General features: G+C 44.4%; 1 long non-coding RNA gene across 1 annotated transcript in view; it reads left to right on the top strand.

Moving 5' to 3' along the window:
- Positions 1–280: 280 nt before the first annotated feature.
- The window catches only part of LOC136854782 (uncharacterized), a 291,921-nt gene continuing 266,038 nt past the window's right edge, over positions 281–26,163 (top strand). The window contains exon 1 of the long non-coding RNA XR_010857796.1: positions 281–425. This is a non-coding gene — a long non-coding RNA (uncharacterized lncRNA). The remainder of the gene's footprint in view (positions 426–26,163) is intronic.

The raw sequence follows: 26,163 nt of genomic DNA on the forward strand, positions 1-26,163 counted from the left end.
AGCAAGTAGCGGGTTTTGAATTTGGTAGTACACAGTCGTAAAACGTAATCCAAACCGCCACTTTCAGGCGCTGTCTATTTTTTCATACCGGATAACATAGTCTTCAAATGAAAGAACACTATCAAATTTGGGTAAAATTATTGTATGCATCCATATATATGAAATTCATGCTATTTCGGTAATTTTTATCTTAATCTGTATTGATTACAGTATGGAAATGCAACATTTTGTTTTGCATATTAATGTTTTAACGATCACTCATTAATACTGGAACGTTGCCGTCTGCTTCAAAAGAATCAAAAGACGCTCCTCCTGGGAAACGTTTGTGACTGACAGTCTGTGTCGTACAAAGTGATTTCGGTCGGGATTCTGTGGATCATTCTATCGTGAATGTTCCCAATTAACCTACCATCGAAGTAGCTACCGTATGTGTCCAGTATTATCGTTTTGTTGTATGTGTTTAGAATTAGATGGCTTTATGTCTAAGCAGAGACCTCACAAAGTGGTGCAAACACTTGTAGGCCTATGGGGGGCTCAGGTAGCCTAAGCCTTCCAGAAATAATTGTGCATGATGTGTTCAAGTATATTATATATATATATATATATATATATATATATATATATATATATATATATATATATATATATATATATATATATATATATATATGTATATATCCATATTATATGTATCTGCCTGTATACAGATATGCGCTTTAGAGGATGAGTAGGAATTTGTCAGGTCCGTCTGAGTCTAGGACATTGTGAATATATAGGCCTAACCTGTCAGCATCAGCTTAGATCGAGGAAAAGGACGGGGACCAAGAACTTCCTTCCCAAAGGCTTGCATACGCAGTAGGCCTTCTGTGAGGAATGCTTAGTAGCCTAGATGGATGTAGGCCTAGGCTAAATACCTTGAGGGGGGAATATCCCACCCCCTTAGTGTCAGGTTAGCCACTTGACATGAGCCTAGCTTATTTTCTTGAATACCACTGTCACTCCCACGATAGTCGTGTTTAGTACCATCCCCATGGAATTAAGTGATAAAACATAAACAAAAGACGGCAAATATCGCGGTAACAGTAAATTTGAGAAAGGTTTTGGTATGATTTCTGTAATAAGTATATTAGGGAGACTTGAGAGCACAACATAAAATTGCAATGTCGAGTCTCAGTTGTGTGGTATAATACAGCATTGAGAATAAGCAGTGGCCTGTAGGCCAAATTTTAGGACATGTCAGTGGTCTGGGGATCATTTAGGCCCATAAACTAACTCAAGGCAGAAGAGCATTTTGTGGAGGGTTGTGGACCCCTTGGTAGGATGAAATGCTCTCTTGAATGGCAGGTAAGCAACTTCACATGAGGCACTGGCAGTTACATTTTCCCTCCTTTGAAGTGCCAGGAAATAATAGCATTCTCACCACCCTGCTTGGTGTGAAAGTCACCCAAATGGCTGGGGCATAGGCCTATGGCTTGTAATCTATTAAAGGAGAAAAATCTTTATGTTTAGGCCCTGAGTAAGACAGGTGATGGGGCAGTTGTTCCTACTCAAATACAGACCTTCATTCTCAGGTGGATTAGGTTTGGCAATTGCTGGTCCCGTCATGGAAGCTTGGTAACTAGGCCTAGGTGGTTAATTAGTAGTGAGGGGAAAGGAACATATCTATTCACTCAGATGAAAAGTGAGGGGGAAAGAAACCCATTCACTTACTTGGCAAGTGATGCACTAGACTTTGGCTATCTTGCTGTGCAGGCATATTGAAGCATGCTGTCCATCATGGCTCTTGTGGAAGCTGATTTGCTGACAATTTTTTTTTACTAGCCCATTACACATACCTGTTGTGAATTTGCTTTTGATGTATTTTGAATATATCTGATATTCCAAACCATCAGAAATTAGGCTATTAATTTTTTTTTGTTAAACCCTCCTCTCCAGCTCTGAGTCTGGAGCACCCTGGTGTAGACCAGGGTTTTTCCGGTTGGGAAACCTTAGAAAATGAGTAATTTTTTATGGTTATGGTCAGGTTCATTAGGTTTGCAACCCTATTTGTTTTAAATTTACTGTATCGTAGGCAAGCTGGCTGGGGTCTGGTCCAGTGGTAGGGGGCAAATCCCCTTTGGCCTGGTAAAGACTTTACACCATGGGTTAGGTTAGGTTATGTGTAATTAGGTATAATGCTTGTTTCCGGTCTGAACATCCCAACTTGATTTTTTATTATATCTTTTGAATCTTCATAAAAAAATGAAAAAAATATTCTGTATGCATAATTCTTGCAAGCTAATATTTGTCACGATGAAAAATAAAATACAGGTATTTGTAAATAATTTGGGATTTTTTCTTAGTTTCAATATTATGAAAAGGACTTTAAAGGGACATTTGATCCCCCAAGGGCTAGTATATACTGAACATGGCAAAATACATTTGACCCCCCAGGTTCTAGTAATTATCAAAGCAAAACAGTGTAGATGAATCACTGTTTAGTACTAGCCCTCATGTGGAAATGGAGTTCGGACCGGAAACGAACTTTTAAGTAGGCTAGTTCACAACCTTGTTTAATTTGCAGTGCCCATGGTTAGGAAAGTGAGGTTCCAGTTGCCGCCAGGTAAAGCTGTGGTACCCTGGGTTGGGTTAGGTTTAATAGTCCTTGTAGTTCACTTGGTTTATGTTTACCATTAGGTTTGTTCATGAAACTTACCTGTCAGATATATATATATAGCTGTATTCTCCGAAGGTCCGACAGAATTTCAAATTTCGCGGCACACGCAGTGGCCGGTCAGGTGGTTAGTACCCATTCCGCCGCTGGGAGGCGGGTATCAGAACCATTCCCATTTTCCATTCAGATTTTCTCTGTCGCCGGTGTTGTCAACAACTGTTGTCTGCACCTCCGTCATAGGATTTGCTTTTTTCTTGAGTATCTGATTGTCTTTTGGTATTTTGACTTTGGATCGGTAGATCGGCATACGCTTTTTTGACTTTTCTTTGGTTTTGCTTTAGATTATCATTATGTCTGGGTCTAGCTCTGCTAGTTACCGTGCGTGTGTGATGTCTGAATGTAAGGTGAGGTTGCCGAAAGCTGCGGTTGACCCTCACACTGTATGTTCTAACTGTAGGAAGCATATATGCATGTTGAATGATAGGTGTAATGAATGTGCTTCTTTGTCTGAAAATGAATGGAGAGCGTATGATAAATATGTGAGGAAGTTGGAGCGTGATCGACTGAGGAGGTCTTCCTCCAGGAGTGCTTCTCTTTGCGGAAGTGTTGATGTCGGCCCTAACTCCCTGTACCTTTAGATCCCTAACCCTGTGGTTTTGTCTCCAGCCTGAGATCGTGCCAGTGGAGACTAATATGCTTTCGCTATGATGGAATCGATTCGTGCATTAGAATCTAAGGTGTCAGCTCTCCAAGAAAAGTGTTGTGAAGTGACTAGTGCCCCCAGTGCAGTGGAGGGGGCGTCAGACCGGCCCCATCACGCCTCTAGGCCTGGACCTCTGCTGGACTCCCAGGACTCAGGGAGAGAGCATGTCGAAAGCCGAAGGAGGGTGACGGGGAACCCCCACCAGTCTGGCGTCCCTTCGGCAGGTCCTGAAGACGTTTCCCAGGCTGCCCAGGCGCGAACTCGTGTTCGGGTCCTAAAGGACTGCTTCTCGTCTTCTGACACGTCCTCCCCACGCAGGGGTTGGAACCGTCAGATAGACTCTCGCCCTCTTAAGAGAAGCTTTAGGGAGGAGGACGCTTCACGTCCTCTCTCTCCTACTCTGTGCTCCTCGCCAGAGTTTGTGGATGCGTTCCCCCCGCAAAAGAAGTACCGGACGTCATCCGAAGAAGACGTGTTTGAGCGCCCAAGAGCTCTCCCTCCTCAAGAGAAGAGGATTAGGACGCCCCCTCGTCCTTCTGCCTCTAGGTTCCGTAATTCTCCGGAGAGAGAGGCGTCACCAACGAGGACCCTTATTGCCTCCATGCAGCAGCAACTCTCCTCATTCATTGCAGAGAGAGAGTCCAGGTCCCGTACTCGTCGGAAGGATGTTAGACTTCCAGTGAAGAGATCTAGGCGTTCTCCTTCTCCTGCTCCTCGTTCGTCACCTTCGTCTGCTTCCCCTGCTCGTCGTGGAAGGAACCCTAGACTCTCGTCCCCGGAGGGTGTTGGGGAGGATCGTCGTGACGTCACCCCAGGACGTCCTCCCCTCCCTTCTCGTTCTAGACGTCACGTTCACCTTTTTGTTGATGACGCTCGTCAGGCTCCTGACGTTTGTCATGCTGCCAGACGTGGCGCTCTAAGGGACGATCAGACGTTCGTCATGCTGCCAGACGTGACGCTCGGTTGGGCGCTCAAGAAGCTCGTCATGCTGCCAGGCGTGGCGCCCGATGGACGTTTTTGACTCCCTTCAAGACGCTCCACCTGCCGTTGCTGTCGTCTCTCGTGTGGTTCCTGGTTCTCCTGCTGCTTTGCACGCCAGTTCCTCTTCCAAGCAGAGGTCCCTGCGGCGTGTTTCCTCTCCAACTTCTCTCTGCTCTTCCCCCCCGATGTTGGAGATAGACTCAAGGTCTCGAGTCTGAAGATGAGATTAAGGATCAGTCCTCGTCGTCGGACTACCAGATTCTCGTCAAGCTGTTGAAGGAATTGTTTCCCGACAAGTTTCTGCCGGCAGTACCTCTCTCTCCTCCTTCTCAACTGACTTCGACTAAGTCTAGGAAAGCCCCGGGATTTCTGAAGATGACTAAATCGCTTTCCACTAAGCGGGCCTTCAAGAAAGTCCATTTGTGGATGGACTCCACAAAGCTCAAGGAAAGTCTTCTTTCGCCCTTCCCCCTTCAAGACTCTCGGAAAAGCGGCGATGTGGTATGAGACCGGAGAAGACTTAGGCTTACGTCTTCCTTCCTCATCTAAGGGAGACTTCGCCTCTCTCGTGGATTCAGTAGGAGGTCTCATCTGTCGACGGCCAAGGTTCCCTGGACTCTTACGGAGATGGACCATCTTTTGAAGGGCCTTTTCAAGACGATTAGAAGTTTTCAACTTCCTTGACTGGTGCCTTGGAGCTTTGGACCTTAAGTCTAGGAGTCAGGACTCGATCTCCTTGTCGGACCTTTTGAGCATCTTGTCTTGCATGGACAAGGCGGTCCGAGATGGTTCTGACAATTGGCCTCGCACTTTGCGACTGGAGTGCTCAAGAAGAGGTCTCTCTTCTGCGGTTTCGCTACGAAGTCAGTCTCCTTGGCACAGAAAGGAGAACTGTTTTGCTTTTCTCCCCTTTCCAGTGTGAGGGCTTGAGAGGGTGGGAGTGATTGAAAGGAGTGCAAGTGCCTGGAATAGCCCCATTGTACCGTTCGTAAGCCAGATGGAAGTTTGCGGATGTGTGTGGATTATCGGAAGGTGAATGAAGTAACTGTGAAAGAGCGATTCCCGATGAATGTTGTGTCTGATTGTGTATACAAGATGAATGGAATGAAAGTGTTTACAAAATTAGATCTGGTAAGGGCTATTACCAGATGCCTCTGGAGGAAGGAGCAGGAGGCATATTACGGCCTTTTCTAGTGGTTCCTGCCACTACCAGTTCCAAGATTGAGTTTGGACTGGCTAATGGGCAGCCTGCTGCCTTCAAAGGGCAATGAATGTGGTTCTGGCTGGGTTTGATCGCAAGAAAAGTAACTGTTTTTATAGATGACATTTTGATTGCAGAGTGAGACTGTAGAAGAGAATATGGAACTGCTTGAACGAGTGTTAGAAAGGTTGGAAGAAGTAGGAATAAAAGTAAAACTTGAAAAGTGTGCTTGGTTGGCTGGGGAGGTGGAATTCCTAGGTCATATGGTGAGTGGAAGAGGTGTAAGGAAGAGTGATAAGTTCGTGAATAAGGTAAACTTCCACGTCCCCGGACCCGTCTGTGAGTTGAAAGGATTTTTGGGTTTAATTGAGTTTGGAAGGAAGTTTATAAAGATTGTTCAGGGATTGGGAAACCACTTACTGAATGGACGGGAAGAGAAATTGTGTAAGATTGAAATGGGATGAGCGAATGATCGAGAGCGTTGAGAGATTGAAAGAGGAGGCTGCAAGAGACGCGTGACGTTGGCTTTCCCGGACTATAGTGAGAATGCGAATAAACTAGAACTGTATACGGATGCAAGTAAATATAGTATGGGAGGATGCTTGGTACAAATGCAGAAGGCGAATGGGGGAGAACAATTGAGAACGTAATTGCGTATGTGAGCAAGGCGTTTGGAAAGGCAGAGTTGAAATATTCGGTGATTGAAAAAGAATTGGCTGCAATAAGGTTTTGTGTGAAAGCGTTGAAAGTATTTTTGTATGGGGTAGATTTTGTGATCCCGGACGGACCATCGACCGCTAGTATATATGGTTAAAAAGGAGAGTGTGAATGCTAGAATTGCGAGAACGATAGAGGATTTGAATGAGTTTAGTTTTAAGGTAGAGTATGGCCTACAAGGTAGACAGAATATTGTTGCGGATGCTATGTCGCGTATGTGGACTGAGGAGATGATAGGGTTAGGAGCGACTGGGACCTGGACCAAGTACCTGTAGGATTTGTGGTAAAGCAACAGTATGTAGGGGAGAATCGAGTGTGGGAATGTCTGTTTGTGGGGTTGGGTAGTTTGGAAATAAACGGGTTGATTGACGGAGTACCTGCGAGCATGAACAGAGTTGCGTGAAAAGGTGATGAATGAGATGCCGGAAGGAGGAGTGCGTGAGGAAGGAAGGGAATTAGATGAGGAGGAAAAGTTAGTGAAAGTGTTGTTGGTGGTGGCGAAATGTTTAAAATTACAGTCCGGATTATTCTTTGGATGGAATAGGCCAGTAGAGTATAAAGGAAGGGTGAATGAAAAAACAGTACGAATGTAATTTTAAATGTTCACTGTGGAAAGGATACTTGTAGCTGGCTGGTTAAGAAAGGTGATTGTGGGAAAAATGAGGAATAAGGGGTAGGGTTGAGGATATCGTTGAAGATGAATGCGATGAGGATGGTTGTGAGGAAGCTAAGCAGGTGAATGTAGCCGTGAGGCGTGTATGCATGAAAAAGGTAAATTAGTAACTTTAATGTAGTGGTGGATCAGAATAAATATTGTAGTTTGGTAGACACTGGAGCACAAGTGTCGTTAGTGAGTAGTACAGTAGTTAGTGAATTGGAAAGGTGCGATTGGGATATAAAAAGAAAATCAACGAGTGTAAGGATACATGGTTTGGGACAAGGGAGTGTGTTAGTATGGGAGGAGGTACAATTAAAAATTCAGTTAGGGAATTTGAAATAATACATAATTTTGTAGTCATGGATGAGAATGATATGCCAACATGTTTTTATTAGGAATTGATTTTATGAGAATGCATGATATAAGTGTGGATGTCGGGAGGGAATTTTAGGAAAGGGCGGCAGGGAAATAACGAAGGTTAAAGGAGGATGTGTCTAAAACTAGTTTTGTAGGTATGGTAGATATTGCAAGGAGTGAAAATGATTTGTTGAGTGAAGAGGAAATTAAGCAGATGCAAAATCAGTGCATGAAAATAAATATGTTAAGAGAGTGTGTTAGGGGGTGTAAGAGTAGGAAGTTGGCCGTCTGAGTTAGAAGTGTATAAGCGAAGTGCTAAGAGATTTGTTGTATGTAAAGGTATAGTTTATTTTTTGCATCAGGAAGGGATATGGGATGGGAAGTGTATGTGCCAGTATTTTTGAAGACGCAGCTGTGGGTATGTGTTTATTGGTGCATAATAGGTTTGGGCATCTGGGGAAAAATAAATTATGGGAATGTATCAGAGAGATTGTATGTGCCTGGATTGAGTAAAATTTGTGCGGATGTAGCGATTACGTGTGCGGACTGTCAGAAGGGTAAGTATCAAAGTGTGCATGCCTGAATCCACCTGTGTTGCGATTGCAGATGAAAGAGTTATTTGAGATGGTTGTGATTGATTGTGTGTCGTTGCCTGTGACTGCTAGAGGACATGTGGGAATGGTTGTAATGGTAGATCATTTGAGTAAGTTTGCATATCACGGTAGCGATCAAGGAACAAAAGAGTGAGACTGTCCGAGAATGGTGGGTCAAGTGATGTTGCCAATGTGTGTTGCAAGCCGACGCGAATGTTGAGTGACAATGGGCCTGAATTTGTTGGATGGGAGTTTGAGCAAATGTTGCGTGATTGGGGCATAGAACATGTGTACTCTACGCCGTATATGCCCAGTGCGAATGGATTGGCGGAACGAACGGTGAAAACGTTGACAGAGATATTACGTATGATGAGTGAATGTGATAATGATTGGGATGTAAACGTTGGGCGTGCGTTGTGGGTGGTAACGCCACCGTTAGCGTAAGGGTATTGGTATGTCTCCGTGTAAATATGTGTTAAATTTTGAAAAAGATAGTGAGACCGAGATTGGGTCTATCTGATAATGATAGGGAGGTATGGAAGAAGGCGCATGAAAGGTTTGAAAGTTACAAGGTGGGCGAGAAAGTGTTGAAAAAGTAATCGAGAAAGAGGGCGGTTGAATGTAAATAAAGTGCGTGGAAAATTTGAGGTCCATATGAGGTGTTGGAAGTTGGTCCCAGTGGGCTTAGTTATGTTGTAGGGGAAGTATGTGTAGATGGTAGTGTGAGAGAAATGCACGAAGCACATCACAACCAATTGCGTAGATGGAAGGATGTGTCGGAATATGTGAGAGAGAAATGGGGTGTATAAATGGTTGAAATCGAATGTGGGTGAACCAAGTATGCATGAGAGCTTGTGTATGGAGGATCAGCAATTTGTTTTGATAGAGTATGGTAAAAAACGTAAGAAAGGGAAGAACGTAAAGTAAACTGAATGGTCGTAAGTTGTGTGATAGGGGTGTGAGTGCCAAAGTGGAAATGAGTGATAAAGCGTGTAATACGGATGAATGGGATGGTATGGATAGAACATTATAGCATATGCGGGTTTGATATAACTGAGTTGACTGAACGTGTAGGGGTTAGTGAACGGTTGGAGGTGAGCGAAAGTGTAAGAGTAAGAGAGTGTAGTAGTGATAGACGAGTGATTGAAAGCATGAATGAATCGTTGCAAGAATTGGAAAGGTCAATGAGCGAATGGGATGGGTTAGTTGAAGAATTGGGGGAGGTATTTGGGAACGAGTTAGAGGGTATAGATGAGATTGTGGATGAAATTGAGAGTGGTAATAGTGAAGAAGATAACGTGGATCTGAGAGAGAATGGAGGAGAAAATGTAAATCTGAATCTTGCTGGAAGAGAGAGCGAGTCTGAGAGAATGATTGCGTGCCCAAATGAACGCGATCTAGAGGACCTGCTAGGGAGCATCCGTGGGTGTTGCGTAAGGCGATTTGAAAGAGGTGTGAAAGGTGTTGGTTGGGAAATGCTAAAAGGGGGAGAAATATAGAGGATCAGAAATTTGTTTTTATTTAGCATTTCCCAACGTTTTGTGAGAGAGAGAGAGAGAGAGAGAGTTGTCATTGTGAGTGGTTGAGTGGTTCGGTTTGTTGGAGTTGGTTTTACGGCTGTCTCTCTGTCTGTCGGTCTGTCAGGGAGTTTTTCGTTTTTTTGGGGAGGTCTTGGGCAGTTGAGGTCCAACCTTGAAAGTGAACGGGAGTTCGTCTGTTTTTTTTTTTACCAGCATTAATGGTTCATGTCTCTTCTTTTTTTTTTTGTTTGTTCGTTGTTGGTGGAGGGTCGGTTTAAGTTTTTGTTTTTCGTGGTTTGTGTGCTGTGATTGGCGACCGTGGACCTTATCCATCTCCAGCAACCGAAGATCAGGGTGAGTGTTGCGTGTTGTGTTGTTTGTGGGTGTGAATTCCGCCACAAAGGGAACAGGTGACCTGGCATATCAATATGAAAGAATTAGGGCGATTCTTCTAGCCCTTCGATTCTTCGAAGATCAAGTGTCCGGTCGCACAGTCCAGGTTGTGGCGGAATTCACACCCACAAACAACACAACACGCAACACTCACCCTGATCTTCGGTTGCTGGAGATGGATAAGGTCCACGGTCGCCAATCACAGCACACAACCACGAAACAAAAACTGTAACCGACCCTCCACCAACAACGAACAAACAAAAAAAAGAAGAGACATGAACCATTAATGCTGGTACCAAAAACAGACGAACTCCCGTTCACTTTCAAGGTTGGACCTCAACTGCCCAAGACCTCCCAAAAAAAAAAAAACTCCCGACAGACCGACAGACAGAGAGACAGCCGTAAAACCAACTCCAACAACCGAACCACTCAACCACTCCTGACAATTACACTCTCTCTCTCTCTCTCTCTCTCTCTCTCTCTCTCTCTCTCTCTCTCTCTCTCAAAAACGTTGGGAAATGCTAAATAAAAACAAATTTCTGATCCTCTATATTTCTCCCCCTTTTAGCATTTCCCAACCAACACCTTTCACACCTCTTTCAAATCGCCTTACGCAACACCCACGGATGCTCCCTAGCAGGTCCTCTAGATCGCGTTGGCGCGGGCACGCAATCATTCTCTCAGACTCGCTCTCTCTTCCAGCAAGATTCAGATTTACATTTTCTCCTCCATTCTCTCTCAGATTCACGCTATCTTCTTCACTATTACCACTCTCAATTTCATCCACAATCTCATCTATACCTCTAACTCGTTCCCAAATACCTCCCCAATTCTTCAACTAACCCATCCCATTCGCTCATTGACCTTTCCAATTCTTGCAACGATTCATTCATGCTTTCAATCACTCGTCTATCACTACTACACTCTCTTACTCTTACACTTTCGCTCACCTCCAACCGTTCACTAACCCCTACACGTTCAGTCAACTCAGTTATATCAAACCCGCATATGCTATAAGATGTTCTATCCATACCATCCCATTCATCCGTATTACACGCTTTATCACTCATTTCCACTTTGGCACTCACACCCTATCACACAACTTACGACCATTCAGTTTACTTACGTTCTTCCCTTTCTTACGTTTTTTACCATACTCTATCAAAACAAATTGCTGATCCTCCATACACAAGCTCTCATGCATACTTGGTTCACCCACATTCGATTTCAACCATTTATACACCCCATTCTCTCTCACATATTCCGGTACATCCTTCCATCTACGCAATTGGTTGTGATGCGCTCTTCATTTCTCTCACACTACCATCTACACATACTTCCCCTACAACATAACTAAGCCCACTGGGACCAACTTCCAACACCTCATACGGACCCTCAAATTTTCCACGACTTTATTTACATTCAACCGCCCCTTTCTCGATTACTTCTTTCAACACTTTCTCCCCACCTTGTAACTTTCAAACCTTTCATGCGCCTTCTTCTTCCATACCTCCCTATCATTATCAGATAGACCCAATCTCGGTCTCACTATCTTTTCAAAATTTAAATGGGTATTTACACGGAGACATACCAATACCCTTATTACGGTGGCGTTGTATACCCACAACGCTCGCCCAACGTTTACATCCCAATCATTATCACATTCACTCATCATACGTAAATATCTCTGTCAACGTTTTCACCGTTCGTTCCGCCAATCCATTCGCACTGGGCATATACGGCGAGAGACACATGTTCTATGCCCCAATCACGCAACATTTGCTCAAACTCCCATCCAACAAATTCAGGCCCATTGTCACTCAACATTCGCGTCGGCTTGCACACACACATTGGCAACATCACTTGACCCACCATTCTCGCTTCAGTCTCACTCTTTTTGTTCCGAATCGCTACTGCATATGCAAACTTACTCAAATGATCTACCATTACAACCATTCCCACATGTCCTCTAGCAGTCACAGGCAACGACACACAATCAATCACAACCATCTCAAATAACTCTTTCATCTGCAATCGCAACACAGGTGGATTCGCATGCACACTTTGATACTTACCCTTCTGACAGTCCGCACACGTAATCGCTACATCCGCACAAATTTTACTTTCAATCCAGGCACATACAATCTCTCTCTCATACATTCCCATAATTTATTTTTCCCCAGATGCCCAAACCTATTATGCACCAATAAACACATACCCACAGCTGCGTCTTCCCAAAATACTGGCACATACACTTCCCCATCCCATATCCCTTCCTGATGCAAAAATAAACTATACCTTTACATACAACAAATCTCTTAGCACTTCATGATACACTTCTAACTCAGACGGCCAACTTCCTACTCTTACACCCCTAACACACACTCTCTTAACATATTTATTTTCATGCACTGATTTTGCATCTGCTTAATTTCCTCTTCACTCAACAAATCATTTTCACTCCTTGCAATATCTACCATACCTACAAAACTAGTTTTAGACATTTTCCCCTCCTTTAACCTTCATTATTTCCCTGCCGCCCTTTCCTAAAATTCCCCCGACATCCACACTTATATCATGCATTCTCATAAAATCAATTCCTAATAAAAACATGTTGGCATATCATTCTCATCCATGACTACAAAATTATGTATTATTTCAAATTCCCCTAACTGAATTTTTAATTGTACCTCCTCCCATACTAACACACTCCCTTGTCCCAAACCATGTATCCTTACACTCGTTGATTTTCTTTTTATATCCCAATCGCACCTTTCCAATTCACTAACTACTGTACTACTCACTAACGACACTTGTGCTCCCGTGTCTACCAAACTACAATATTTATTCTGATCCACCACTACATTCGTTACTAATTTACCTTTCGCTTCATGCATACACGCTCTCACGGCTACATTCACCTGCTTAGCTTCCTCACAACCATCCTCATCGCATTCATCTTCAACGATATCCTCAACCCTACCCCTTATTCCCTCATTTTTCCCACAATCACCTTTCTTAACCAGCCAGCTACAAGTATCCTTTCCACAGTGAACATTTAAAATTACATTCGTACCACTTTCATTCACCCTTCCTTTATACTCTACCGGCCTATTCCATCCAAAGAATAATCGTACTGTAATTTTAAACATTTCCGCCACCACCAACAACACTTTCACTAACTTTTCCTCCTCATCTAATTCCTTCCTTCCTCACGCACTCCTCCTTCCGGCATCTCATTCATCACCTTTTCACGCAACTCGTTCATGCTCATTGGGTACTCCGTCAATCAACCCGTTTATTTCCAAACTACCCAACCCCACAAACAGACATTCCCACACTCGATTCTCCCTACATACTGTTGCTTTACCACAAATCCTACAGGTACTTGGTCCGGGTCCCAGTCGCTCCTAACCCTATCATCTCGTTCAGTCCACATACGCGACATAGCATCCGCAACAATATTCTGTCTACCTTGTACATACTCTACCTTAAAACTAAACTCATTCAAATCCTCTATCGTTCTCGCAATTCTAGCATTCACACTCCTTTTTTAACCATATATACTAGCGGTCGATGGTCCGTCCGTATCACAAAAATCTACCCCATACAAAAATACTTTCAACGCTTTCACACAAAACCTTATTGCAGCCAATTCCTTTTCAATCACCGAATATTTCAACTCTGCCTTTCCAAACGCCTTGCTCACATACGCAATTACTCTCAATTGTTCTCCCCCATTCGCCTTCTGCATTTGTACCAAGCATCCTCCCATACTATATTTACTTGCATCCGTATACAGTTCTAGTTTATTCGCATTCTCACTATAGTCCGGGAAAGCCAACGTCACGTCTCTTGCAGCCTCCTCTTTCAATCTCTCGAACGCTAGATCATTCGCTCATCCCATTTCAATCTTACACAATTTCTCTTCCCCGTCCATTCAGTAAGTGGTTTCCCAATCCCTGAACAATCTTTTATAAACTTCCTTCCAAACTCAATTAAACCCAAAAATCCTTTCAACTCACGCACGGTCCGGGGACGTGGAAATTCCCTTACCTTATTCACGAACTTATCACTCTTCCTTACACCTCTTCCACTCACCATATGACCTAGGAATTCCACCTCCCCAGCCAACCAAGCACACTTTTCAAGTTTTACTTTTATTCCTACTTCTTCCAACCTTTCTAACACTCGTTCAAGCAGTTCCATATTCTCTTCTACAGTCTCACTCACAATCAAAATGTCATCTATAAAAACAGTTACCTTCTTGTTCAAACCCAGCCAGAACCACATTCATTGCCCTTTGGAAGGCAGCAGGCGCATTAGCCAGTCCGAAACTCAATCTTCCCTTCCTGGTAGTGGCAGGAACCACTAGAAAAGGCCGTGCATATGCCTGCTCCCCTCCTCCAGAGGCATCTGGTAATAGCCCCTCACCAGATCTAATTTTGTAAACACTTTCATTCCATTCATCTTGTATACACAATCAGACACAACATTCATCGGGAATCGCTCTTTCACAGTTACTTCATTCACCTTCCGATAATCCACACATCCGCAAACTTCCATCTGGCTTACGTACCGGTACAATGGGGCTATTCCAGGCGCTCGCACTCCTTTCAATCACTCCCACCCTCTCAAGCTCCTCACACTGCTCCTCTATCTCACGATTGATAGACGGAGAAAAATGTCGGGGACGCTGATATATGGGGTGTCGTCTTCCAGAACTATTTTAAATTCAGGAAGCTTGATCCCCAAAATCCTCGTCTCCACGACTCAATGCCCCCGCCACCCACAACATTCTCCTCAATCGTTCTCTTCGTTATCACTTACATTTTCATCTACCTTTACTCTTTCCTTCAACTCCTCATACGTCCAATCATTAGCTCCTTTCAAATCACCTGTCATCACCTGCCGTACCTTCACGTACCTCTCATCATCCACATTCACCAACGTACGTAATATTCCCACGCAATCTCCCTCACATATTCCTCGGACTCGCTTTCTTCCTGCCACTCGGCAATGACGTTATATATACCCTCGGATCTCCCATGTTCAAAACCCCATCATATACACACACATTTGCCCTGACTAATTTATTTATGTCTATTCCCTCAACCACATACTCACACCTATCATTGTTGGCTATCCCGAGGCTATCCGGCCATGCCACTTTCACACTCACAACTTCTCCAATATCATGTGGCACTTTTACCCTCTCTGTCGCAATTACAGGCACTCTCTTCCACAATTTTTGCTCAACCCTACCATCCTTCCCCAAATACAAATCCCCAAGCACATCCCCTTTCATACGTAATTCAATTACGTTCATACTAGGACGGACCACCATCCCGCATTTTTCAAAAACTCACATCCCAATAAAATATCATATTTATCATTCGTACTCTCAATCACACAAAAATCACTTTCATCCATCACTACACCCCAATTTCTAACCGTTCACACACTCTTCCAACTACTGCTACCCCTAAATTTCCAATCCTCTTACTTCCCCTGACAGTTCCTAATCTCACACGTATTCCTCAATTTCTCACATCCATTCTTAAATATGACATTCATACTACACCCGGTATCTACTAAGGCAATCAATCTTACTCCCTTACAACACACTTGCACACTCATGCACTCGTCAGTCTTTCCAGCAAAACCTCCCTCATGCAACAACCCCTCACGTACATGCATCACACGCACCGCTTGCATCCTGGAGGATCCACCCATTTGAACCCCCTTCACACTCAGTTTCCCGAATTCGCTGTCACAGTTACCCTCTTTCGTCTACATACACTTGATACATGCCCTTCCATTCCACATTCGTCACACTTCGCTCTCGGTTCTGAACACATTCTCGCATAATGCCCATTCTTACCACAGTTACCACATATTACATTCACTCAGGTACCCCTACAACCATTAGCAACATGACCCACCTGTCCGCACCTGTAGCATTTAACCCCTATCTTTCATACACTCCCCCTTACCAAATGTCCCGGTTGCCCACACCAAACACGCTCCTAAAGCCCACCTACACTCATTCTTTGTATGTCCTTCCTTTCCACATCTAAAACACTTCGCTCGACTTCCACTCATCGACCTTCCCTTTGTACACTACCATCCCTAACCCGTCCAACCCGTTGTTCCCTTTACAAACCCATCATTCATCCTCACTGGCACCTCTACATTACTTGCTCTTACACTCCTATCTATTACACTATCGGCCATTCTCATTGGGCCCTCAACACTGCATCCCTAAAGCTTCCAAACTCTGGTACTCTCTCATCTACCCCAGCCCTTACACTTACACTTCTGCTCTCTTTTATAACCCTGTCAAGCTCATAATCTTCTACAATTTCCAAAATTTCTCCCCAAGTCAACCTTTCATTCGTCCATCTTTTCTTCTCCTTCCGCTTCAAGTTCACAAATTCTCTAACTCCATCTGGCACTGTCCCTAACAACTTCCGTACTAACTCCTTACATTCATCTATCCCATCATCCCCAAACTTCTTCCTTGCCAACGTCTCCAACCGACAAGCATACAGTGACAAAGTTTCCCCAGCTTTCATTCTCGCCTCATCAAATTCATTCTTCCTCTTATACTTAACACTCGCTTTCATACGCCTCGCTTGCTCAACTAATCTAGCTTTCACCTTGTCATACTCAACATCTCCCACACTCATAATAACCCTATACATGTCAAGTAAAAACCCAGTCAAATACTCTCCTAATTCTCGTGCCCATACTCTCTTACTTTCCCCATACTTATCCTGACAAAACCTTTCATACTCCCTAAAGAAATCATGCACATCCCTACTTCCATACTCATTATACTTTTCACACCGGGGTACCTCCCTCACATACATAGCCTTTCTCACTTCTTTCTCACTTTCACTCTCACTTTCGCTACTTTCGCTCTGTCCTTTCATACCCTCTTCCGAATACAAAGAGTCCACTTCTGCACTTACATTCATCTTACTCATTACACTCTTCTTCCCCCTCTTTTTATCCACTTTTATCCACTCACCTCCATCCACCTCACTATCACTACTGCCTTCACCCTCTCCCTTCTTTCCTGCCTTTCCCACTTCCTTTCCCTTCTTACCAGTTTCCTTTCCCTTTCCCTTCTTCCCTTTTTCTTCCCCTGACTTATCCTTACTTTCCCTCTGTTCCTTCCCTTGCTTTTCATTCCCCTCTTTTCCTTACCCTGCCTCTCATTCCCTCGTTTCTTACTTCCTATTCCCATATCACTTTCATCACTCACGCTTCCATTCACTTCTTCCTCCTTTTCTTTCTCTCTTGCCCCTTCACACGTTCCAGAGAACCTGCCTCCAACAGCCCCTTCTCCAAAAACACCCTTGAACATACCTTTCACCATTTCTTCCACACCTTTCATCATTCCCTCCAACTTTTATCTATCCTCTCTTCCATCCTCTCTTCCATTCTCTCTTCTGACTCTTTCATCTCCCCTTTCATTTCTTCTTTTGCACTTCTTAGTATTCCCTCCACCTCCTCCAACTGACTCCTCAATCTCTCATTCTCACCCCTCAACCACGTATTCTCCTCTCTCAACCTTACCAGTTCCTCTTCCATCCTTCTCTTCAGTCACACTACCAGCCACCAATCTCACTTGCAGCTGCAATACCAGCTGCCCCACGTTGGGCGCCAAATATTATGTGGCGGAATTCACACCCACAAACAACACAACACGCAACACTCACCCTGATCTTCGGTTGCTGGAGATGGATAAGGTCCACGGTCGCCAATCACAGCACACAAAACCACAAACAAAAAACTTAAAACCGACCCTCCACCAACAACAAACAAACAAAAAAAAAAGAGACATGAACCATTAATGCTGGTCCAAAAAAAACAGACGAACTCCCGTTCACTTTCAAGGTTGGACCTCAACTGCCCAAGACCTCCCCAAAAACGAAAAAACTCCCGACAGACCGACAGACAGAGAGACAGCCGTAAAACCAACTCCAACAACCGAACCACTCAACCACTCACAATGACAATTACACTCTCTCTCTCTCTCTCTCTCTCTCTCTCTCTCTCTCTCTCTCTCTCTCTCTCACAAAACGTTGGGAAATGCTAAATAAAAACAAATTTCTGATCCCTCTATATTTCTCCCCCCTTTTAGCATTTCCCAACCAACACCTTTCACACCTCTTTCAAATCGCCTTACGCAACACCCACGGATGCTCCCTAGCAGGTCCTCTAGATCGCGTTCGGAGCACGCAATCATTCTCTCAGACTCGCTCTCTCTTCCAGCAAGATTCAGATTTACATTTTCTCCTCCATTCTCTCTCAGATTCACGCTATCTTCTTCACTATTACCACTCTCAATTTCATCCACAATCTCATCTATACCCTCTAACTCGTTCCCAAATACCTCCCCCAATTCTTCAACTAACCCATCCCATTCGCTCATTGACCTTTCCAATTCTTGCAACGATTCATTCATGCTTTCAATCACTCGTCTATCACTGCTACACTCTCTTACTCTTACACTTTCGCTCACCTCCAACCGTTCACTAACCCCTACACGTTCAGTCAACTCAGTTATATCAAACCCGCATATGCTATACGTTCTATCCATACCATCCCATTCATCCGTATTACACGCTTTATCACTCATTTCCACTTTGGCACTCACACCCCTATCACACAACTTACGACCATTCAGTTTACTTACGTTCTTCCCTTTCTTACGTTTTTTACCATACTCTATCAAAACAAATTTCTGATCCCTCTATAAGGTAAACGCGGACAATACCACAGCTCTAGCTTACCTGAAAAAGCAGGGAGGCACTCATTCTCGTTCCCTGTTCGTTCTTGCGAAAGAGATCCTGTTGTGGGCGAGTTCCAGGAACGTTCACGATCCTGACGAGGTTTGTAGCTTGGAGAACGTGAGAGCGGACCTGCTAAGTCGTCGTCATCAACTGCTTCCGACAGAGTGGACTCTGAACCAGGAGGTGTGCCAAAAACTGTGGGGTTTATGGGGTTTCCCTTAGTAGACCTGTTTGCAACATCAAAGAACAACAGGCTTCCGCTCTACTGCTCTCTGTCCTGGATCCAGGAGCAGTATCAATAGACGCCCTTCTTTGGGGACTGGTCTCGTCTGGACCTTTACGCTTTCCTCCCTTCAAGATCCTGGGAGAAGTGGTCAGGAAGTTAGCGTCGTTGGACACAAGGATGACTCTGATCGCTCCGTATTGGCCTTACAAGGAGTGGTTCCGGACCTAATGTCGCTTCTGGTAGACTTTCCAAGGGTGTTGCCTCTTCGTCCAGATCTACTCAGACAGCCCCACTGGGAAAAGGATACCATCAAAACCTCTCGCTCTCGGTCTGACTGCGTTCAGACTATCGAAATGCTGGCGAGCGAGAGGTTTTTCAAGCAGGTGGCAAGAGCGATCGCGAGAGCCAGGAGAACTTCTTCGATCGCAGTTTACCAGTCGAAGTTGGCCGTATTTCGGCAGTGGTGTAAACGCAGAGGATTTCTCTTCCTCGACCACTGTGAGCCAGATTGCAGACTTCCTTCTTTTTCTTAGGGAAGTTCCGAAGCTGGCAGTCTCTACTATTAAGGGATATAAGAGTATGTTGTCTCCTCTTTCGGCACAGAGGAATAGATATCGCCAACAATACGGACCTACATGACCTCATTAGGTCGTTCGAGACGACTAAGGTGCATCAGTTTTGGTTCCATCTTGGAATTTGGATGTAGTTCTTAAGTTCCTGATGCAAAGCCCTTTTGAACCCCTTCATGCTGCTTCTTTGAGGGACGTAACAAAGAAGACATTATTTTTAGTTGCTCTCATTACTGCAAAGAGAATCAGTGAGATTCATGCAATATCTAAGTCAATTGGTTTTAAAGGAGACGATCCGGTGTGCTCTCTTCAACCGTCGTTTCTTGCCAAGAATGAGAACCAGTCTCACCCCTGGCCCAAGTCCTTTGAATTGAAAGGTTTGGCGGGTATTCTGGGTCAGGAACCAGAAAGATTGCTATGCCTGTTCGGGCTCTAAATTTCTACTTGGACAAGACAAAAGAGTCGAGAGGTCTTGCGGATAGTTATGGTGCTCGGTGAGAAGACCTGACGTCCCCATGTCAAAAGAATGCGCTGGCTTTCTTCTTGAGGTCCACCATTCAAGAAGCGCATAAGAGTTGTCAGGAGAGTGACTTCTCTTTGAAAGTTAAAGCGCATGAGTTCCTGTTGCAACGTCAGTAGCCTTTCAAAAGAACATGGCTCTGAACGATATTATGAATGCCACCTATTGGAGAAGTCATTCTGTGTTCGCCTCTCATTACCTAAAGGACGAAGAACAGTGTATGAGTCTTGCTGTTCATTGGGACCTTACGTTTCACTGGCTGGTATCGATCTTGGGAGAAGGAGCAGTACCATCCTATCCTTTAATGTATGGTTAGGAATAGTTTTTAAAATTTTTTGGTTGTGTTTTTATGGTTGTGGGTAGACTGTGGGGCAGTCTTCCCTTTCCTTAGTTTTAACTAGTCACGATGTTTGGTAGGTCAGGTGGTTATTTTTGTCTCTTTGCTTCCTTCTTGAGGGCTCAATATCTGGTCACTTAGTGGTCACGTCCCGTTGACAGATCGTCTGGAACTCTCCAACCATATAGGTCTCTACCTCGTTGGAAACTCCAGTAAACAGACGCAGACTTGGGTGACAGTAATCACGGAAGTCAGCTATGCTAAAAGGTAAGGAACCAAGATGTGTAATCATCTACTTGTTTTGTTACTCAATCCTATGCTGTCTCTGCCTATTCCAATGGTCAATTTGGATATATATATCTGACAGGTAAGTTTCATGAACAAAATGATATTTTAATGATAAAATAAGGTTTGTTCATACTTACCTGGGATGTTACTAGAAAGTGCCCACCCTCCTCCTCAGGAGACAACGGCACTATGAAAATCTGAATGGAAAAATGGGAATGGTTCCTGATACCCGCCTCCCAGCGGGCGGAATGGGTACTAACCACCTGACCCGGCCACTCGTGTCCCTGAAATTTGAAATTCTGTCGGACCTTCGGAGAATACAGCTATATATATATCTGCCAGGTAAGTATGAACAAACCTTATTTTATCATTAAAATATAATTTTTGATGTTTTAAATGAATCTGATCTTAAAAAATCCTTTGTAAACAATTTTTCTGTGGCCCCTCACCAGTGAGCTCCCATTTCCCGCCAGGGTGTCCCAAGACTGATGGCTGGATGGGGTTAACTGAAAAAAAAAAATTAATTTCTGATGGTTTTGAAGGTCAGCTTCATTCAAAACATCAAAACTGCTAAGAAAAACATAATTTTATATAAGTAACTTAACAAGTAATTACATAGCTATAGTTTCCATCAAACAGCAGCTTAGGTTCAAAATTTCACTGGTAGCGCTTCAATATAGTTTGTGTAGGTGATCAGCCTATCCCACTAACTGAATATTGGAACGACCTAGCAGACAATCTTCATTCATTTCCTGGCATCTGTGGTGCAACACCTGGTCTGGCAGCAACTTTATTCATTACTTCCAGGTATTTTACCGGATTCCGATAGAGGATTCTTTAAATCAACCATTAGAATGTGTATATTGTAACCTTCAAGCTGAAATCTTTCAGGATGAGTTTTTTCTTATTTTTTGTTTACGTTGATTCAGAGTCATCAATGAGCTGCCGATAAATGACGCCATTTGCATTTATGGTTTGTGTACCGGTTAGGCTTCTGGCAGCACCGATAATAGTTTTGCCTTAAAAGTAATTCTCGGATGTTAAGACATTCCATTATAAAAGTAAATTGTTGTATGTTACCCCTTTTCATTAAGCCATAACACTGGCAATTTATGATTGTTTTTCGGCTATAAACTACTAGCGAGCCACCGATAATAGTTTTGTTTTAAAAGTAATTCACAAGTGTTATGACACTCCATTATAAAAGTAATCGGTCTATTAGGCCTTTTCATTAGGCCATAACCTTTGCAATTCATGAATTGTTTTACGGCCTTAAACTACTAGCGAGCTGTCGATAAGTGTTGCCTTAAAGGTATTTCTTGGATGTTACGGCATTCCGTTAGAAAGTAATCGGTGTAAGTTATGCCTTTCCATTAGGCATTAATTTTTGCAATTCATGGATTGTTTTTTTACCATAACTACTGGTGAGATGCCAATGATGGTTTTGCCTTAAAGTAATTTTCGGATGTTACGACATTCCATTATTATCTTTTCTTTAGGCCGTAACTTTGGCAATTCAAGATTTGTTTATCGGCCATAGGCTTCGTGCAAGCCACTGATAATTGCCTCAAAAGTAATTTTTTGGTATTTTGTCATTTCATTAGGTCTGTAACTTTTGCAATTATGATTTACTTACTGGACCTATGTTTCCTGTAAGCCTCCAGTAAATAAATTTTTGACATAACCTTCACACCTTCCTTTGCAAAACTGAAAGTGTTAAGGCAGAAAGTAGTAAGGAGAGAATTGGGGGTTTTTATTGGCTGCTACGAGTATATGTTCTTGAAAGCCAAGAGCCAGCTCACGCTACGAAGCTACTAGCTTGCTGACACCGATCTTGGGCACCAGCTTCGCCCCCAGCACCCACTTCCATGTGCTCGGTGCCAGCGCTGGCACCCTGGCGCTAATTCTATCCTTCTGCTGGCCTCTTGCCACTAGCTCCTGCACCTGGCTCCCTTGCTTCCTTTCCATACCTTTGCCAGTCTTGTGTCTTGGTTAACAGATGTTAACCTTGTTATCGTGAAGTGTAGTGCAGTGGAGGAGGTGGCTACTCGTCCCCCGATGCTCCTAGACAGAGGGTCCCTGTCAAACTCCCCACAATTCTTGGGAGGAGGCAAAATGGAAGTCCAAGGGAGGTCGGGGGGTTCCACACGGGTAGTCGCCCTCTCAGTCGAGCCTGTTGCGGTCCCAGGTATCGGCAGACAGCCACTGGAAAGGTGTCTTGATGGATGTGTAGTGGAGGAGGTGGCACGCCCCTATCATATCTCCTAAACCCAGTCCCTGTCAGACTCCCCTAAACCTGGGAGGAGGCATACTGTTGGTCCATGGGAGTCCGAAAGGCTTTTGCTCCCAGGTACTGTAGTTACCCCTCAGTTGAGCCTGTTGTCCACAGGTCTCGACAGACAGCCATGGAAATTGCGTTCATAAAGATTTGCTTCCCTTGACCATAGTGGTGCCGATGGCGTTTTTCGGTTTACGGATCCCAGTATGAACAGGATAAGAATCCCAGTGTGGACAGTAGGCTCCGTTGACTCTTTTGGGATCCTAGTGTGGATAGTTACGGATCCCAGTGTGAACTAGTGGTGTTGATGGCTCTTTTCAGATTTATCTCGGCCGTTGAAAAGATATATCTCCCAGTTTTGGTGAGCCAGTAGTTGTCGTCATCGCTCTCCGAATCTGGACAGAGTCCGAGCGCTCAAGTTCTGAGTGCCCAAGTAATGGGCTCCCAAGTTCCGAGTGTCGTCCTGTGTCCTAGTGTTTGGGTGCTCAGTGGCCTCCTAAGTTCAGTGTCCGACTGCACAGTGATTGAGCAACTACTATCCGAGCACCCAGTGTTCGTCATCGAGTGTCTGAGTTCCCATGTTTTCACGTCTACCTGTGTCCTACGTCCACTCGTCCTCCTGACAATTTGGAGCCAACTGTCAGTTTGGCACCAACTGTCAGTCACCTAACACCACACTCAAGACGAAAGATGCTACCTCTTCGTTTTTTGACATAGGTTTTTGTCCACTCCTATGCTTCGTTGGCGACCATTTGGCACCAACTTAGTAATTTGCTGGGCCTGTTACGCTGTCCACCAAAAGTCTAGTGTCCAAATGTCCAGTGTCAGAGCACCCAGTGCTAGAGGCTTGGCGCCTTGGATTGTTTCCGTGTCTTGTCATGTACGGACTTGGGCAGTTATGGTTTTAGAGTTTTTTCTCCTCGTTTTGTATTCTCTAGAAGGAGATCTTTGGTGCTCTCTTCTACTGTGAGATTCACACAGCTGCAACAGGCCATCGCTCCCAAATGACGCCGTTCTGAAACTAGTTTCAAAGAGCTCAACACTATTTCTTGTACTTGGCTCCTGGCAATGAGCTGCATGGCCACAGTTCCTCATTTCTCTCTCTCTTAGACAGTAGATGAAGGTCAAGAGGGAGACGATCCAGACAGTTCTTTCACCCTTTCTGTAGGATGATTGGATAGGAGCTTGGATTTGCAGGGAGCATTCTTCCAGATGCCCGTCCGAACTCCAGAGAGTTTTTTAGTTTCATCTTTCGGGACAGGGCTCCCCAATCACTAGTCTGTGCTTCGACCTCTCCCAATTCCTAGCTCTTCCTGCATTTGACTGTCCCTTTTGTCTAGGTATAACTTCAGTCTTTACATGTCTACTGACTTCTTCATTGCCTTCGAAGAAAAGGGCTTGAAGGCTCTTGACAGTATAATTAACTGGGACAGGGAAACACAGTTGTACACCTCCGTGTTGCTTCTTAGCCCAGGTTTCTTTAGTTGGACCTTAAGTGGTGGCTGTCTGAACATGACTCATGCAAGGGAATTCTTTCTGCCAAGCCTAGTTCTAGTTGTCTTCTCAGCACCTCAGATCTAGGTCAAAGGAGCCCACTTGAGGAACCAGGAAGTTGTCCAGAACTCAGTCCCCAAAAAGAACAGAACTTCACTTATCCTTTGGAGAGCTAAAGTGTTTCTCTTATGGCTCTATTACTGTTCGACCCTAGCTCACATATAGACCGTGGTAGTCTGTTTGGATAAGACCTTGGTCCTAACACATCTACTTAAGCAGGGAAGCTGGATGCAGCGTTCCCTCTCAACCAAACAGCAGAGTTCTTCCTATGTTGACAGATCAACCAAGACTTCTAGTCATTTGATTTATTCAGGGAACTAAGTTTTGAAGGACGTGCTGGGCTGTCAGAAGCTTGTCCTTCCCATCATGGCCTTTTGATCCACTTAGTTGCCAGGATCTAATTGTCGTATGAAGCAAGCCAACCTTGGACCTGTTTGCTCCTTAAAGGAACCTTCAACATGATCAAGGAAGCACTAGACAGTCTCAGGCTCAGTTTCTTTTCACACTCTTAGCCCATTAGGGCACATTTAATGTGAACCTGCTACGGTTGTTGGTGGACTCTTCAAGGTCTTTCCCCCCAAACCGTGTCTTCTCAGACAACCTAGCTTCAGAGATACTATCAAGGGTGGTCCGCTCTTGCCCAGACAGGCGCTGGACTATCCGGAGGATTGTCTTCCGAAGAGTTTTCAAGATGTGTTGCAGAAGCTATTACAAGATTCAGAAGTCACCCTCTTCCTCCGTCTCCCATACTTTGTGGCCATCTTCCAAAGCTGGTGTCTCGGAATCTTTGTATCTTCTTTTAAGGCATCTCTGACCCTGCTGCAGATTACCTCTGTTTCTGAGAAGATCTAGGAGCTCTTGCTTTCCGTGAAGAGGCGTTGATCTATGCTTATCTGTGGTTCAGCACAAAGACCTGGATCTTTCATCATCTTCTCAACAACCTCTCAAGCCCTTTGCATGTCCAGCTAGGAAGCAAGCGATGCATTTTCCTCATTTTTCCTTTGATTTTAGCCAAGAACGAGTATCCATCGGAGACCTGGATCCGTTCTTTCTCCCTTAGAGCTTAACAGACACCCTTGGCTTCCAGGAGCTCCGTCCAGCTCCTGAATTCATAACTTGTGCTAACTTGCCTGGTATCTAGCTTGCCTGACACCAGCTACAGCCTGGCACCAGTGCATGCTCCAAGCACCCAGGAGTGCTCACCAACTCTGAGGGAAAAGAGTGAACTCTGTCCAATTGGAGTTTTTAGGTATTTACCTGAGCAGGACTTGATAATCAAGAGGGTCTTCTTATCCTTTAATGTTCAGTCAAGAACCCCCTCGCTCTCGTACTAGAATTGTAGTGTCCTTCATCCTAAAGAGAGAGTTTATTCCTGAAACACTCAGATTCAGGAGAACAACTCTGCCTTTTAGTGAAAGCTAAAGTCATCAGAGCAGCCTCTACTACTTTAGCTTTCAGTCACATATGCCCCTTACTTCCATTCTGCATTGGCCTACTGGAAGTATAATCGTCCTTCATGTCTCACAGGCACATATGCCCCTTCCATTCTGCATCAACCTACTGGAAGTATAATCGTCCTTTGTCCTTTGCGTCTCACTGTCTTAAGAAGTGAAACCTGAACTACTAATTCCGCTGGCGCCCAGCTCTCCTGGCGTCAGCTACAGTCTGTTGCCAGCTTTAGAGCTTCCAGAACCTCGAGCTGCCAGCTCTCCTGGCACCCAGCTTGCCTGGCATCAGCTATAAGTCTGGCCCCACCTACAGAGCTCCCAGAGCTTCAGGCTCCCCTGGTGCTCAGCTCACTTGGCACC

This window comes from Macrobrachium rosenbergii, chromosome 30 (assembly GCF_040412425.1).
Source record: "Macrobrachium rosenbergii isolate ZJJX-2024 chromosome 30, ASM4041242v1, whole genome shotgun sequence".
NCBI classification, from domain to species: domain Eukaryota; kingdom Metazoa; phylum Arthropoda; class Malacostraca; order Decapoda; family Palaemonidae; genus Macrobrachium; species Macrobrachium rosenbergii.